Consider the following 17394-nt stretch of genomic DNA (forward strand, 5'->3'; position numbering starts at 1 on the left):
TTGGACGGCAGAAGTAACATCAGATCCTAGAGTCATTTGTGTGTGGCCCTTCAAAATTGGTCAGAGCCAGGAGGTCTTGGGAAGATAGTTTGTAAGCATGCCTAATGTCCATGACTATCTACCTTGTAAGGGACAGGAACTTGTCAGTAATCTGTGATAGTAGTAAAAAGCTAAAGTTATAAAATGTGGGGGATAGTTTAAATCTCAACCCCTGTATGTGCCAAAAGTTCTAATTGGCAGTAACTTTTGAGCCGACACCAGCTGCATGAAATTCATCTGCTCAGGAAAAGGTTTGTAAACCTGAGAGTGTGTTTCTACTGACATCTGTCTGAAGGCCTGCACAGGTAACTTAGGCATTGTTAGTCACTAGAGATCACATTTCTAAGCGATCAAGAAAGATGCTTTTGCAAACCAGAGTGCTAAACAAGCTATACTGCTGTAGCCAGAGAAAAGGTCTGTGCATTTGTCAAAAGTTAAAATATGTTCTTAATGACATCTAACCCTGGTAACTCTGTAACCTCTTTGTAAAATAGGCTAAAGTTATAGGTTCCTGGCTAGGTAGGATCAACGCCCCTGAAGTCAGCTTGAAGAAGTTACAGAAGATGGACCTTCGCCCATCAACCCCCTTTTAAGATCAAGAGTCCAGAGTCAGTTTTGGAAAAACGAGGCAAAATAGATAAAATAATCTTTTTTTTTTTTTTTTAGAAAAAGGCATATAGTGTTAACAGGTGTGCAAGTGTGGAGACCGCATCTGTCAGAGATGATTACAAGACTAAGCCTTCTGTGTCTGTTTACAAAAATATCTGGTTAGTAAAAAAAGTTGTCATTTTGGTAAATTGTCCTGGGCTAATGTCTAAACACTCTTAAAAACCAAAGGGGCCAAAGCCTGCCAAGCCTATGTATTACTTGTATCCTTAACCAATCTGTGTAGGAATTTGCAGCCCAGCATGAGGTGTGACAGTCCCTTGGAGCCACTGAGAAACCCTGCTTCTGCTGCTGCATACCCTAATGGGTAAAGTTTGACGACAGCTGAGAGTCACCTGGAGGAAATCTACATCGTCACCCACACCACCTCCATCCACCTCCACTGTGGTAAAAGTTGACTGAACTTCTGCCTGATTCCATCACCTGAGACTGCTTCCTGGTAGAAAGCTGCTAAAGCTAAGATCTTGTGGGACATTCTTTTAGTGATACCCAGTAACCCCCTCTACTCCCACAGTGGATATTGGGGGCAAGGATATCACTGGCTTGCCTTGGGCACTTTAGGGTCACAGCCTAGTTTGGCTCTGGTATGGTAATAACATGCTTCCAACTGAATGTGTGTTATCAATGCAGGTAGTAAAATGAATGGACCCAGCCCTACTCTTAGCCTTAAAATCTAGCAAGCTTCTGCATCACAGTGGTGCCTTGAGGCTGTTCTGAGATAACTTGGTTCCACAAGCCAAAGGAAAAATTGGGCAGTTTAAAACTTTAGCCACAAAGAAACTCAAGGAATTGTAAAGAAAGAGGGTAGTAAAGAAAGCCTTGGGAAAGGAATTGAAAAAAAAAAAAAGGTCTCAATTCTGTTAGGGCCCCTACTCGTACTGATCATAGTGTTAGCCGTTGGGCCATGTATACTCAACAGACTAATGTCCTTTGTAGCAAGTTAGCACAGTCCAATTAATGGTCCTACAATCTCAATACCAGCCTGTGGATGTTGAAACTATTCTATAAGGAGGAACCATGATTGGCTTCCCCAGGATCTTGAGAAGGGGGGAATGTTGAGGAAGAACACAAGCTAGCCGCTTAAGGGACAAACAAGTGTCAGAAAAACTAGTTTTTGGAAAAGTTCTCAGAAAACCCACAATTGAAACTGCAATTACACTCCTAGCAAATAACAGTTAGACAAAGGGTTGAGAAACACGACCCCAGTTACTGGAAAATGGACAGGTTGGTCAAGTTCCTGAAAAAGCAGCTGTAGGGTCATAAACAGTTAAACAATATATTGCTGCCTGCATTCCTATGGTTAGTCTTATGTTTCCCAGCCAATGATCCGCTTGCTATGTATGCTGTAACCAATCCTGTAATCACTAAGTTGGAAAGCCCCTACCCTTACTGGAAATGATTATGCCCCTAACCAATGAGCCTACTTGAAATGTGCCCTCGAAATGATGACCAATTATGTAGAAGCTCATGAACCTTAAGCCAATCATGTAACTGCTAGGATGGAAACCCCCTCTTCTTGCTGGAAACCCTATAAAAACCCTACTGAACACCTGGCTGGGACTCGCAACTCTGACGCACTGCATCAGTGACGATTGCGAGTCCAGGCTCGAACTTGGAATAAATGGCTCTTGTGTACTTGCATTGGATTCGACTCCTTGGTGGTCTTTCAGGGTCTGCGGCCTGGCACAACACCCATAATTTGCCACTCCAGAATTCCAACCATCCTTTTTCCCTCCACTTATCAACAAATTTATCCTTTTTTGTTAAGCTGGAATATAAGCCCTTAACTCTGGTAACTCTATTGAGTTACTTATCACTACTGTCCCATTATAAGTGCCTAACATGCATAAATGCACTCTGTTTTGCTTCTTGCTCATCTTTCATCAGGTTTATTCCTGAATCCCAGCGCTGAATCTGAGGGTGAAGAAGGAATATTTCCCTCTCTAGAGCAGGTATCTACTTTGCTTTGGAGTCACCATGACTTTGTTATCACTTCACTTGATGTCTCTCTTCCATCACACACTTCTATACCTTTAGCATTGAACATAGTATAGGCATCCCTCTTGTTATGCTTTGTGGTCAGGCATTGTTTATGCTTCACTTTATTGAGGTTTTTGTATGTATGGGAGCTAGTATTGGGGCTTGAACTCAGTGCCTGGGTGTGATTCTCCCTTAGCTTTTTTGCTCAAGGTTGGTACTCTCCCACTTGATCTACAGCTCCACTTTCAGCTGTGTGTGTGTGTGTGTGTGTGTGTGTGTGTGTATGTATGTGTGCGTATTTGTGTGTGTATGTGTGTGTGTGTGAATTGGAAATAAGAATCACATGGACTTTTCTGTCCAAGGTGACTTCAAACTTCAATCCTCAGATCTCAGCCTCCTAAATAGCTAGGATTATAGGCATGAGTGCCCAGTTACTTTATTGATCTTTGAAGACTTTTTAATTTAATTTAATTTTTTATAAACTAGAAGTTCTAGCTACTCTTATGATCAAGTCTACTGATATCATTTTTTAAATAACGTTTTTATTGCAAAAGTACTGTGCAGAGGGGTTACAATTACATGAGCAAGGTAATGAGTACATTTTTCTTTTTTTAATTTTTTTTTTTTTTGCCAGTTGTGGGGCCTGAACTCTGGGCCTGGGTGCTGTCCCTCAGCTCTTCAGCTCAAGGCTAGTGCTCTACCACTTGAGCCACAGCGCCACTTCCAGTTTTTTTCTGCTTATGTGGTGCTGAGGAATCGAACCCAGGGCCTCATACATGCAAGGCAAGCGCTCTACCACTGAGCCACCTTCTCAGCCCCAGTAATGAATACATTTCTTATCAAGCATTGTGCCTCCTTTGTTTTTCCCCTACAAAGCTCAGATGGTATGTAAGAGTGAGTTTTTAGGCATAAAGAGTTTTAAAATTATGTGTATACATTTTGTAGACATTTTCTATCTTAAAGGACTATAGTACAGCATAAACATAACTTTTTGTAGGTGCTGGGAAGCCGAAATATTAATATGACTCACTTGATTGAGATTTTGCTTTATTGCCGTGGTCTAGGCTCACACAGACAGTACTTACGAAGTTTTGTTGAGCATGATGTGGACAAGGCGCTACACAAACAAATGGATGATTTGTCTTGGGGAAGGGAGAAGTAAGAGTCACAGCTTTGCTGGTGATGCATCCTACATGTCACCCTCTGTTACCACAATGAATCCAAGACTTAAATCCCATTCCCCACTGCTTCTGAGTCATTTCCACCCTCTACCTTGTTCATTTCCTTTCTGGAATGTTTTTTTTTTTTTTTTTTTTTTAAAGCAAGGTGACCCTTGAGGCCTAATAACAACCAGAATCTTATAAATGATTTTACCATGGAAATGCTAAATGAACCAATCAAGCAGGGAGTTTGAACTGTTAGGTTCTCTTCTGTATTGCTAACTACTTTATTTGACAAATTAAAAAAAAAAAAAAAGGTATGAAAGCTACCCACGGGGAGAGTCCTGATAGTCAATCCTCCTTTGCAGTAATTTCTAAATTGCTAATTAAGAATAACAAATAAGACAGGAAGTCAGAATTCCAGATGTCAGGAGATGGAGGGGTGGAGGGAAATTGTGTCTCTTGTTCTAATCCCCACTTTGGGGGTATTTAAGTATATGTCTGCAGAGAGAAGAATGCATAAGTAATTAGTATCCAAAGGCAGATCCTGTAAAGGAAAATTCACAAATCTTGTAGCAAAGTGTTCTTTGAAGGGGTACTGAGTGAATCAGGTATTGAGGATGCTGCCCAAGGGCCAGGGGTTGGGGAAGGCTTCAGTCTCTTCAGGGTAAACACTGAGTTCTGTTTGACCTCTTCCTTCCTCCACAAATGCGCACCTTACAGATCAGAAATAATTATCTGATGCATTAGATGGCCAGAGAAGTAAGGTTCTGCCAACTGCCAATTAGCCTGGCAGATAAATGTGTGGCTTCCCAGCAGTCAGGACTAATGTTAATATAATACAAGGACTAGAAAATGACAAATGGCCTCAACCTAAAAGTGAGTATTTTGATATGAACTTAGCTCATGTGTTTCATAACTATATCCTGCATGGAAGCTAATATTATGGGCTGCAGGTAAGTCCTCCATCTCTCCTAAAGGAAAAGTCAGAGCAGTGTTAGGCTGAAGATAAGGCACTCTGGACCCTGTTACCTGAGGGTAACAGGTGTGTGTGTGTGTGTGTGTGTGTGTGTGTGTGTGTGCGTGCGCGGGCGTGCTCTTCATCACTTTGCTGTTTTCAAGGAAGGTATTCAGGAGTCCCTTATAGATTTGGGAATGTTTTGATGGCACTGTAGGTGGGGTTCATGGGGGGAAGTTCACTGTAGAGCAAAAGCTTATTTGGGTAGACGGGGGCAGCAAGTTTCAGGGTAACACTAAAGGCGAGAGAGATATAGCTTTATCCATACACGTAGCCAAAGGCTGTAGGCTTGGAGCCTGTGTGGTGTTTTTCATTCAGTGAAGAGATTTCCTGTCTTTCCTAGCAAGGGTCAGCCTCTCCATAGAGTAGACCAAATACCTTCTGTCAATATGGAGAAGATCAGAAAGCTCTATGCAGACATTAAAAAAAAACTATTCATGAAAAGCCACATGCATATATAGTGTATGAAAACACAATACAATATATGTATGTATGTGTAGCCTATATTACATATGCATGTATATTAGGTGTGTGTTCATCATTGCTTTCTCAAGGTAATGTATAGCCATATATCACTTGTTTTTGTGTGTATGCCAGAACTGGGGCTTGAACTTAGGGCCTGGGCCCTGTTCTTAGCTTTTTCACTAAAGGCTAGCATTCTACCGCTTGAACCACAACAACTCTATGTCTGGCTTCTTAGTAGTTAATTAGAGATATGACTCTCACAGACTTTTCCTGCTTGAGTTGACTTTGAACCTTAATCCTTGAGATCTCAATCTCTTGAATAGCTAGGATTACAGATGTGAGCCACTGGTGCCTGGCCAATACTTCCCTTTAACAAAGGGTTTCATCCTGAGGACTGGGGTGATTTTCTCCATGTGCACATTATCAATAACATTTATAGAAACCTCAGGCTGTAGCCTTCTATATGCAACATTGTATGGTAAAGCCTATAGCTACCTTCAAACCTATAGAGCTGTACCAATGAAGTAGGCGACTGTGACATAATAATAAGGATCTGGTATCTAAATGGAACCAACATATAGTAACAACTCTAGGGATAGGACTGTTTTAGCTCCATTATCACCTATAGGTTCAGGTTGGATTGGTAGTCTCAATGGTCCATCATTTACTGAAATATAGGTACTTGATGTATGACTGTATATATCTTGAGAAACCCTTTTCCAACCACATTTTTGCTGCCAAACTTGGGTATCATTCCTTTGGTATGTGATTTCAATGACTATCAAACAAAACAGAAAAAAAGGACACAGGATGACCTTTTGCAACAAGGATACCCACAGGACAGTATATTGGAAATGAACTTTACAACTTCGGGTGGGGGGGATTGGATGGGGAGGGGAGGAGGATGGGAGGTGGAAGAGGGAAGGGATAGTGGGACAACAACAAGGAAGGGAAGCGGTAACAATGATCGACAAGCAATGTGCTCATTGCCTTACTCATGTAACTGTAACCCCTCTGTACAGCATCTTAACAATAAAATGAATAAAATAAAACAAACATACAAAAGCAAAAAATATATGAAGAGTGTTTTGAAGAAACACTTTTGAGTGTATTGAGTTAGTAGGGTCTGTGTTTGATTCCAAGGACTGGTACTGTATGTTCGATGTGTGTTTGGGATGTATTTACTGACTTATGGTGTAGGCTTGGGCTGGAGATAGCCAGAACCTATTGAACTCAAAGAGCTCCCCCTACCCATTGTAATCTCATCCATGTCTAGATGCCTACACATTTCTAGATTCCAACTTTGTGACCAGATCCCAATGTGCAGTGATGGCTTACACTGTCCTTCCTTTGACAAGTATCATGCACTTAAGAAACAAAAACAAAAAATGGAAGCTTGTTGGGTGCTGGCGGCTCACACTTGTAATCCTAATTACTCAGATGGCTGAGGATTGTGGTTTGGAGCCAGCCTAGGCAGACAATCTATGAGACTCTTATCTCTAACCAGCAAAATGTTAGAAGTGGGAGTGTGGTTCAAGTGGTAGAGCATCAGCCTTGCTTGAAAAGGCATATAAGAACAATAGCAACCACAACAGACCCCTAAATCTCGGGATTGTATAGATTCACAGGGCTGAGGGACCTCTGGGAATGGCTACTCTGATGCATTGGCAGTTTATTATCTTTTAGCTCCCATGCACATGATTCCAGGAGGATGGCTCCTAAATAGCATCTGTCCTAGTTTAAAGGGCAACTCTTTGCCCTGACGAAATCATGGGTCTCTTAATTTCTTGGCAATTCCAACTCAAAATTATAATGGGTTTACTTATTGATAAACTTAATCAAGCCTTACCCTCTTGTATTACCATTTTACCCCGCTTGAACATGGCTGTTGAATGTGTGTGCTAGTCAGAAATTCTGTCCCTGTGAGAAAATACCTTAGAAAAACAACTTGACAGAAGAAGGATTTCTTTGGGCTCAGGGTTTCAAAGGTTTCAATTCATGGTTGGCTGGCTCCATTTCTTTGGGCCTGAGGGGACATAGTGGATGATGATGGAGGAGAGCCTAAACATCATGGCAGCCAGGAAGTAGAGAGACCAAGAGGACAGATCCCTGGACCAGTTATGTCCTTCAAAGGCAGACCACCAGTGACCGATTTCCTCCAAACAGGCTCTGCTCCCTAGTTTCCACTAACTCAAAATAACACCATAGTCTATCAGTGAATCCATGGAAGACATCAGAGCCCTCATGATCCAATCATTTTCCAATAGCACTACCATCTAAGACCAAGCCTTCAATACAGAAGAGTTTTTGGAAAACTCTTCCTACAAATCATAACATGCAAATGTGGCAAGCTTTGAATAATTTTGTGAACAAATATCAAGTTTACATGAATATATTAGGAATCGGTAGGATTGTGGTAGCTTTGATTCTGTCTTTGGGATCGGTTGTGAAGTTGATGTTTTCACTGTTGCCTGTTCTGAAGTATTGCTGGACTTCACTGGGCTGTCTTTGACAGGTCTGGTAATAATTTCTGCTGATAAGAATGGGGATATAGTTTCACTCTTCTCCTTTACAATTTATAGTTTAATGATTTGAATACACATATGTGCATATATATAATGATGGCAAATGGGTATTGTCTCTGATAGAAATGAAAATTGGCTGGTGGAGATCACTATGACCATTGTATTGAGAATTGTGCATTGTCTGGAGATGTATCTCAGATGTAGAAAGCTTGGATAGCATGTACAAGATCCTAGGTTCAATTCCCAGTACCACTACATAGATAGGAAGAGCGAGTGAGAAAGCAAGTGAGCGAGAGTGTGTGTGTGAGAGAGAGACAGAGAGAGAGACACAGAGAGATAGAGAAAGAGAAGGAGAGGGGGATAAAATTATGCAGTGAGGCATTGCATTGGAGGGGTGAATGCAATTTGCTCTTCTTATATCTAAAGTAGTGTAGATGAATTAAATATTATATTGACTTAGATTTAGCGTCTGTTAAGTGCATTTGTATTTAATTTGAGCTTGTTAAAAATAACTAGCAGTCATTCAGTACATTGTGATAGTCTCCTCCAAACATGAAAAATTCAAGTATAGTTTGTGCAGTGTAAATTAAGTGACTGAACTTAAGAAGTGGGAAAGAAAATTGGTAAGTTCATTTTGATAGTTATTATACGACAACTAACATTAAACTAATTTATACATTATGCCTAAACCAATATTAGCAATATTTCTTGACTTCTCTTACTAAACTTTGCTTCATAAACTTTAACCTCTGTAAATAAAAAATTTGCACATTTCAGTTGGGTAAAGATAAACTTTTATTAATTTTTCAGTACTGTAGTTTCAACTTAGGGTCTCTCTCAAATGCTAGGCATAAGCTCGACCAGTTTAGCTCTGCTCTCACACATAAAGCTAGGGTATTATAGTAAAAGCAATACCCTTCTCTTTTTACTTTGAATTCCAGAGAAAATCAGTGGCTTGTAAGTAGAAATGAGTCAAATATACAATACACAAGACCTTTATCTCAATCTTATTGGCTAGCAAATAGCATTTTAAAATTTGTTTTTTTACTAGACCATAAATTGTCATCCTTATCCACACAGGATATGACATTAATAGCACAACATTGGAATAAACAAAAAATACTTTAAATGATACGCTTCAGAGTTGCCCTTTCATGAAAACCAATTCACTTTTTAAATGGAAGTTCATGTTTTTGAGTCTACATTTTCTTCTAAAGAAAGGCCTATACTATGCTATATGCACATGGGTGCAGAAATAAGATGCTGTCATCTATTGAGTGCATTTCGATCTTTTCCTCAGCCTCTGTTCACAGATACTCCACTCCACGGAAGCTCTCTTTTCCCCTTCCCTCCCCTTCCCTTCCTTTCCCTTCCCTTCCCTTTCTGTCCCTTCTCTTCCTTTTTCTCTCTCTTTCTGTCTTTCCTTTGTGTGCTACGACTGAGCATTGAACTCAGGGCCTCATGCTCTTGATTGGCTTGCTCAGCTCAAGGCTAGTGCTCTACCACTTGAGCCACACCTCTGTTTCTGACTTTTTACTGTTTAATTGGAGATGAGAGCCTCATGGACTTTTCCTCCTGGGCTAGCTTTGAACTGAGATCCTCAGATCTCAGCCTCCTGGGTAGCTAAAATTACAGGCATGAGCTACCAGCATCCAACTGGTTCTTTTCTCTCTCTTCCTTCCTTCCTTTCTTCCTTCCTTTCTTCCTTTCTTCCTTCCTTCCTTCTTTTCTTTCTTTCCTTCTTTCTTTCTTTCCTTCTTTCTTTCTTTTCTGGGGCCTGAACTCTGGGCCTGGGTGCTGTCTTTCAGCTCTTCAGCTCAAGGCTAATGCTCTACCACTTGAGCCACAGCGCCACTTTTGGCTTTTTTTGCTTATATGGTGCTGAGTAATCGAACTCAAGGCCTCATGCATGCAAGGCAAGCACTCTACCACTGAGCCACCTTCCCAGACCCAGTTATTTTCTTTTTTAAGGGAAGGATGAGCATTCTTATGAGCCAAGTGACTCATTCAGTGTCCAGGACCTGGATTCCTTGTAACATTCTGCTTTTCCAACTTCAGTAAGTGGCTTTCATCTTCAGGTTTGCCACATAGCGCAAGATGGAAGGAGCTTTGGTAGCCATCACATCTTCTTTCCAGTGAGGAAGCAGGAAGAAGAGTATGGACATCTAAGAAGTCACATTCTGATCTTGCTGGCCTCCTCTTCACCTTGCTTGTCTCTTGCATCCTTGGACACTAATTGTCCAAGCTGTGTACTCTTGACCAGCCTGACAACCATGGCCTCCTTCCTGCACCTCTTATTTCTGGTCCCAGATTTTCCCATTTCCACTAAAGTCTAAAGAGCCAGAGTTGTGTGATACAGATGAAACAGAAGGCAAGGGAAACAAAAAGAGGGAAAGGGAAGAAAGGGAGGGGGAGGAAGGCAAAGGGAAGGAAATGAGAAAATTCGAGTCCCTTGTCCCCCCACCCCCACCCCCATCTCAAAGGCTCTGCTCAGCTGTAGGAGTTTGCCTTTTGGAGAAAGAGAGAGAACAAGCAATTGTGCAAACTTCTCTTTTCCCCCTGCCTTAGGTTCCTTCCCCTGCCCCTTACCCCCATGGAATTCCATTTTCTATTAAATTAGTGAAACATTTACACAGTTCTCACAGGCTGAGAGTTCTTGGGAATCCAGGATAAGGCTGGACACAGCGTGGTGACCCAGCTGAATCCAGTTGCTAAGGGGCCTGAGCCCTGTAGCCTGTTAGCTGATAATATCAACAGCTCAAATAAGATCAGATTTCTTCATTAAGGAAGGCTGGGAGCAGGCTCTGCCTACAGTAACATCCAGTCAAAAGGAAGCCAAACACAGCGGTGGCAGAGAGTGACCAGGGCAGCACCATGTTCAGGGACATAACCAGACTGAAAATGAGCTCAAGTGTAGATCTGGTACCTTTGTGATACAGCTCATGAACAAATCAGGAGTGGGGCAAATCATAGCAGCTTCAGATTTTCTCTCTTGGGCCCAGAAGATCCAGGTTCTAGGTGCATCTTGTAGCCCAGCCCCATGGCCAGCTGTTCCTCAGGCCAAGCTGCTTGTCAAGATGGTAGAAGTTGGCCATGGTAATGGCGAAATGGCTTGAGGCTCTCAAGCTGTCCTGAAGAGTCTATTGCTGTTTATCGGGATTGTGGGAAAGGAAGTAAAGAAGGTACTAAAGGGAAGACTGTCAGCACCAAGAAAATACCTGGCTAAGAAGAATTCCACACAGTTTAAGTTGGGGAAATGAAATAGGGTTGTCTAGAGAGCAAATGGGTTCAAAACATATGGGGCGCTTGATGCATGTGGAAGTTTTCTTTTTTTAATTGTATTTTCTGAGAGAGGGCAATGCTTGGGTTTGAACTTAGGGTCTCATATTTTCTAGGTAGGCACTCTCACTTGAATAATGTTCTCATCCCTTTTTGGTTTTGTTATGTTTATATATATTTCTATATATTTATTTATTATATTTACATAATATTTGTTATATTTGTATAAGTTATAATTATATAATATACAATATAATATATAATTTATATATTTATTATAACATATGACTACATAGTCTATGTTTATATATAAATATATTTATATATTCTCTATTTATAATTTATACATATAGATATATCTCTCTCTATATAGATATATATAATTTATATTATATACAAATAAAATAAATAAATAAATATATATATATATATATATATTTGTCTGTCATGGAACTTGAACTCAGGGCTTGGGTGCTATCCCTGAGCTTTTGTGCTCAAGGCTAGCACTCCACCACTTTGAGCCATACCTCCAGTTCCTGCTTTTGGGTGGTTACTTGGAGATAAAGGGTTTCACAGATTTCTAGCCTGGGATGGATTTGAACTGTGATTCTCAGATCTCAGCCTCCTGTGTAGCTAGGATTACAGATGTGAGCAACCAGTGCTCAGCCTAGATAAAATTCTCTTTTCCCCAGAGCAGCCTTGAACTGTGATCCTCATAATAATGACTTCTCAGTAGCTGGGATTACAGGCATGAACCATTGTCCTGTCCACTGTGGAAGCTTTCTGGATTACTATACAGAAGCTGGTACTTGAGGAACTGAGTACCAACAAGAATCCAGAAAGAATAGCTGAATTCTTTTACATTTAGCTGTTTCCCCCTTGATTTTGGATGTGACTTTCAAAATAACAATAACTCTGGAAAGCTTCATGCTTTAAACATAGTGGATCGTCTGGTACCTACCTAGGGATTAAATGCTAAATCCTCAAAGCTACAGGACCGTGGATAGTATAGTGTGGGAAGAAAAGAATCTGTGTGTGGGAGATAGCACCTCAGAGCTTGAAGTGGAGAAGAAGGAGATCACCAGAAAAGGACTGGCTCAGGGCCACAGGCAGGGCAGATCTTGGCAACAGAGCTTGCTTCCCTTCCCTGAGCAGATCAACAAACTCTAGGATTAGAAATACCAAGAAAAGTACATCCTGCCAATAATAGCAGAAAACATTAGTTTCCAATCTCACTGCAAGCCAGGTTGTCTCAACAAATGAGCAAAGCCAGGGCAGCCTTTTCACAGCTCATTTTACGAGGTTCTCCTTAAAGTGCCCAGACGTGGGACAAAAGGAGTCACAGCAGACCCAGATCCAGGGCTCCTAAATACTTTGGCCAGTTGCAAGGGCTTGTTAAGACACACCCAACAGCATCTTTGGGATTCCACTATTTTCCTTTATTCTCTGTGCTACCTTCCTTTTGATGTGTTAGCTGGTGCCAAGATGGCTGCCAGGGGTCCAGACATGAAACAGATGCAACCATGTCCAGGAGTGGCTGAACTCATCATGATACTCTGCTTGCAGCTAGGCTGGATTGGGGTCATTCCCCCTAAAACACCGGGCCGTGTGGAGGAGCATGGAAAACAGGCAGAAGTCTGTCATTCTGAGCTTTGCTTCACCTGAGAGACTGAACTATTCACTCTTGTGCACTTCACGGATTGGTTGGTTTGGATCAATAAGCTAAAGGACATGAAATGTGAGCCACACAGCAAACGGTCAGCAAGTGATCACGATGATTACAAAGACTGGTCCGTTCTGTATTGTAATTCTAGAAGGTGAATCATTCCTGCTATAGACAGGAAGGAGGACAGCCCAGTGGGGAGGTACTCTTTCTGCATCATGCTAAGGCTCCCGTTCTTACTCTTGTGTCAAAGCTGTCTGTATCTTTCTCATGATGGTGACAGTATGGTCTCCTCTTATGAATGATACATAGGCTGCAGGCTTTGAACAGTGAATTAAGGGCAAGATTAAGCACAGGTACTCCCTGTGTATTGCTTAAAGAACAAGAACTATTTTCTGGGGCCTCAGTCACCTTGGGGGCTGTCTCAGGTAACTGCCTGCAGACAGTCACAGGTCAGGCTATCACTGCGGATGAGGCCTGGTCAGGCAAAGCCTTCCTTGTTGCTATCTGGCTTCCTAAAGTTAGCACAAACAGTAGAGACAAGGACCAGAGAGCTACTGGCTTTGAACATGGCTCAACCCCTCACTAGCTGTTTGACTAAGTCGGAGCCACCAGCCACGTCATTTTGTTTGGTTTTATTTTATTCTATTCTACTTTATGCTATTCTATTTCATTTTATCCTACTTTGCCTTATTCAATTCGATTTTATTTTATTCCATTCTACTTTATGCTATTCTATTTCGTTTTATCCTGCTTTGCCTTATTCGATTTTTCACGTGGTGGGTGGGATTAATAATTTCTTTGTAAAATTGGGAGGTTATAGATATTGTGTGTGAAGTATCTACCACACAGCATTCTTTCAATAAATGATAGCCGCTAGTATTAGTAAACTAGATTCATCTGTGTATGTATAAATATTTATGCATATCTATGTATTCTTATCTATGGATACATATATAGTCATATATGTTTATGTATAGACATATAATATATAATATTATATATATGTATATATATATATGTATATATATTTGATGCTGGATGCTGGAGCCAGGCCTGGCATTTGTTGAGCAAATGCTCTACCATGGAGCTACAGTCCCAGGCTTGTTGAGGGCTTATTGAATATTGTGTATAATGTATACACAATAAAATCCATCCACTTTAAAGTTTTAGCTTGAGAAGTTGGGGCAAATATATATTCATATAAATACCACAGTCAAAATATTGACTGGGTATGGTGGTTCATGCCTATAATCCTAGCTATTCCTGAGACTAACATTGGAAAGAAGACCAGCTTAGGCAAAAAAGCTCATGAGACACCATCTTAACCAATAAAAATCTGGACATAGCAATACCTAACTATTATCTCAGTTATATAGGAAGCATAAATAGGAAGATCATGGTCTAGGCTGGCTCTGAAAAATAACAAAAAGGGCCAGAAGTGTGGCTCAAATGGCAGAGCCCCAGCCTAGCAAACACACAACCCTGAGCTTAAAGCCCAGTGCCATCAACTCCTCACCTAAAGTTTCTTTATGCCTTTTTGCAGTCTATCCCAACTTCCATCCTTGGCCTCTGGCAATCATGGGATTCATCTTTTCTCATTTCTCTTTTTTGCCTTTTTTACAACTACATAGCAGTAGAACTATATAGCATATAGTCTTTTGGGTCTGACATAACTCTTTGCATGATGTTTTTATTTACCTATATCATGTATATGGATCTCATGTATACCATGTATATAGTAGTAGTTACTTTTTATTAATGAAAACAATTCCATCGACCAGTGGATAGACATTGATATCTTTTGGGTCATATGAGTTATTTAATATTTGGAAAATTGGCTGGGTACTGTAATCTTAGTTACTACTCAGGAGCCTGACATCTGAGGATCTTGGATCAAAGCCAGCTCCCCGCAGGAAAATCCATGAGACCCCTATCTCCACTTAACAAGAAAATTCGGAGTGACACTGTGGCTCAAGTGGAGAATGAGCTTTGAGCAAAAGAAGCTCAGGGACAGCATGCAGACCCAGAGTTCAAACTCCAGGACCAGAAATAAAATTGTGAAAAATCTCTTCCACAGTGGCTTTTCCACAAACAGCAAGAGCAGTTTACAAGTCGCTTTAAATTTTCACTGGCACTTATTATTGTCATTTCTTTTTAAAAACATTTGGTTAGTTTAGGCCTTTTCCATACACATATAAATTTAGAATCAGTTTGTGACTTTCTACAAAAACTCTGCTAGGACTTTAGTTGGGATTACATTACATTCACAGGTTCATTTGAGAATCTTAAGATTGAATCTGATTCAATCTTCATTTTGTTTCTTTTTTTTTTTTTGAGTCTAACAAAACCTTTTTATTTTTGTAAGTTGATTATCTCATGTATTTCATTATAGTAATGGAAAGCTGACTATTTCCAGACATTATTTCTCTGGCTGCTTTGCCAACCCCATGTAGGACTGGTTTGGTCCCTATATATTTTTTAATATATATTTTTATTGTAAAGATTCTGTACAGAGGGGTTACAGTTACATGAGTAGGGTAATGAGTACATTTCCTGTCACGCATTGTTACCCCCTCCTTTGTTTTTTCCCTACCATCTCTTCCCTCCCCACCTCTCCAACTCTTCCCTCTCTCCCCCAGTTGAACATTTGGTCCATAACCTCATATGCTTCCATTTATTTAGGTTTTCCTTCATTTCTCTTGGCAATATTTTGTAGTTTACAATGTAAAGATGTTTGCATATTTCTAGACATATGTAAATTAACTTTTGATATTATAAAAGGAATTAAAAAGTTTTCATTTGCTAATTGTTGCTGGTTGTTTTGACTGGAACAGGAAATGTCCCTGATAGGCCCATGTGTTTGACTGCTTGGTGGTGGTATTGTAGAACTTCATGAGGTGTGGCCTAGCTGGAGGAAGTAGCTCACTGTGGCCAGGTCTCTGTGGGTAACTTGTCAGCCTCCTGAGTAGTTAGGATTGCAGGGATGATCCACCACTGCCTGGCAAGGGACTGTGAGTATTTTTATACCTGAGGGCAAGCTGAGCTAGAGAAAATCTAACCGTGAAAATGCGTGGAGACATAGAAAGGAATAATAGAGTGATACCAAATAAGTGTGTCAAAAAAAAGAATAATGAATTGGAATGTTGTCATGAATTTAGTTATAGGGACTGGGGATGTAGCTCAGTGGTAGAATCCTTTGCCTAGCATACACGGATCTGAGAACCACAGGCACAAAAGGCATCTAATTATAAGCCCCACATCACAGAGGAGAAACAGGACTACATCTTTGCATAGTTTGTAATCTTAGGATGAATTGACAAATTCTCATTATTATAATTTTTTTTCTCCTTGTAAAATACTAAGAGGTAACACTAGCTCTATTCTGGGTTTCTTTTATCTGTCTGTTCTTGAGGGCACGCTTTACTATGGCAGTGTTTCGTGACTCAAGAAAAGTTCTGAACATCTCATTAGAACCGTAAGACAGGGCTGGTTGGGTTTAATTCCCATGGTCCCCTCATTATATTTCTCTTCTAAAGAACTTGTTGCATTATAGCTCTTATGAACTGGGTGGTTATATGCCAGCTTGGGGAATTTTACTATTTCATCTTGCCTTTTGATGTAGCTGCCAAGGGATTTAAAGAGTTGAGCAAAGATGATTTGTATTAGGATAAGGAAAAATATTTTAATGGATTTAAACTATTGGAAGTAAATTCAGGAAGATAAGACCAATAAAAAAAGCCCAGAGATTCTGCCTTGTGATATTTCCATAGATGAAAGTGGATGTGGTAATATTTTAGAATGGAATGGTTGACCACTGAGGGCAATTAGCTGCCTTGAGGATCCAGGGATCCATGCACTAAGCCAGTGGCACTAATGGAAGGGGAGTGGAATGGTGACAGTAACTCTAATAGCTTACATTTAGTCATCTTTTGCCCTCCCCTATCAACAGAGGACTTTCTGTCCTTGCAGAGTCCTTCCCAAAATGTGTTGAAATATATTCCCAAACCAGCCATCCTTTAATAGATTTGTCCTGTTTTCCTTCTCTTCCAACCAAAGCCTGGGGAGGAGGGAATGGGTGGGAGAGACAGTTCTTATTACACTCTGCGAGACAGGTGTAATGGAGTGTGAGACCACCAAATGTGGCTTGCTTCATAGAGATGCTAAGGAAATCTCCCTGTGCTCCTGGATATTTCTCTTCCTGGGTTGCAGTCTGTGAAGGTGAGTAAGGAAAAGAACACAGGACAAACATTCAGGTACTCACAGTAGCTTTCTCCTCTGATTCTGAGGCCTGGCTATTGGCCAGGTCTTCTGGTTGGGAAAAGGGGGAATCCTTGTTCTGTGAAGGACTTCCCTGTCCCTTTAAACTCTGTGTCACTGCAGGGTAGGCCCATAATAAAAACTGTGATCTCTCTGCCTGAGGCTCTTTAGTCTTTCTGTCAATCAAAGTGGATGGGTACTGGTCTCATACTTTCACTAGACTTGCCTATATTTCAACTTTGGCTCAAGGTGGGGCCATTATTACATTTTAAATGTCTTATATAACCTGTCTTATTGTAGTTACTTGTATCTAAATAGTTTTATTCCTAGGGAGCTTGG

This window comes from Dipodomys spectabilis, unplaced genomic scaffold (assembly GCF_019054845.1).
Source record: "Dipodomys spectabilis isolate Male_0828 unplaced genomic scaffold, ASM1905484v1 ptg000095l, whole genome shotgun sequence".
NCBI lineage: Eukaryota > Metazoa > Chordata > Mammalia > Rodentia > Heteromyidae > Dipodomys > Dipodomys spectabilis.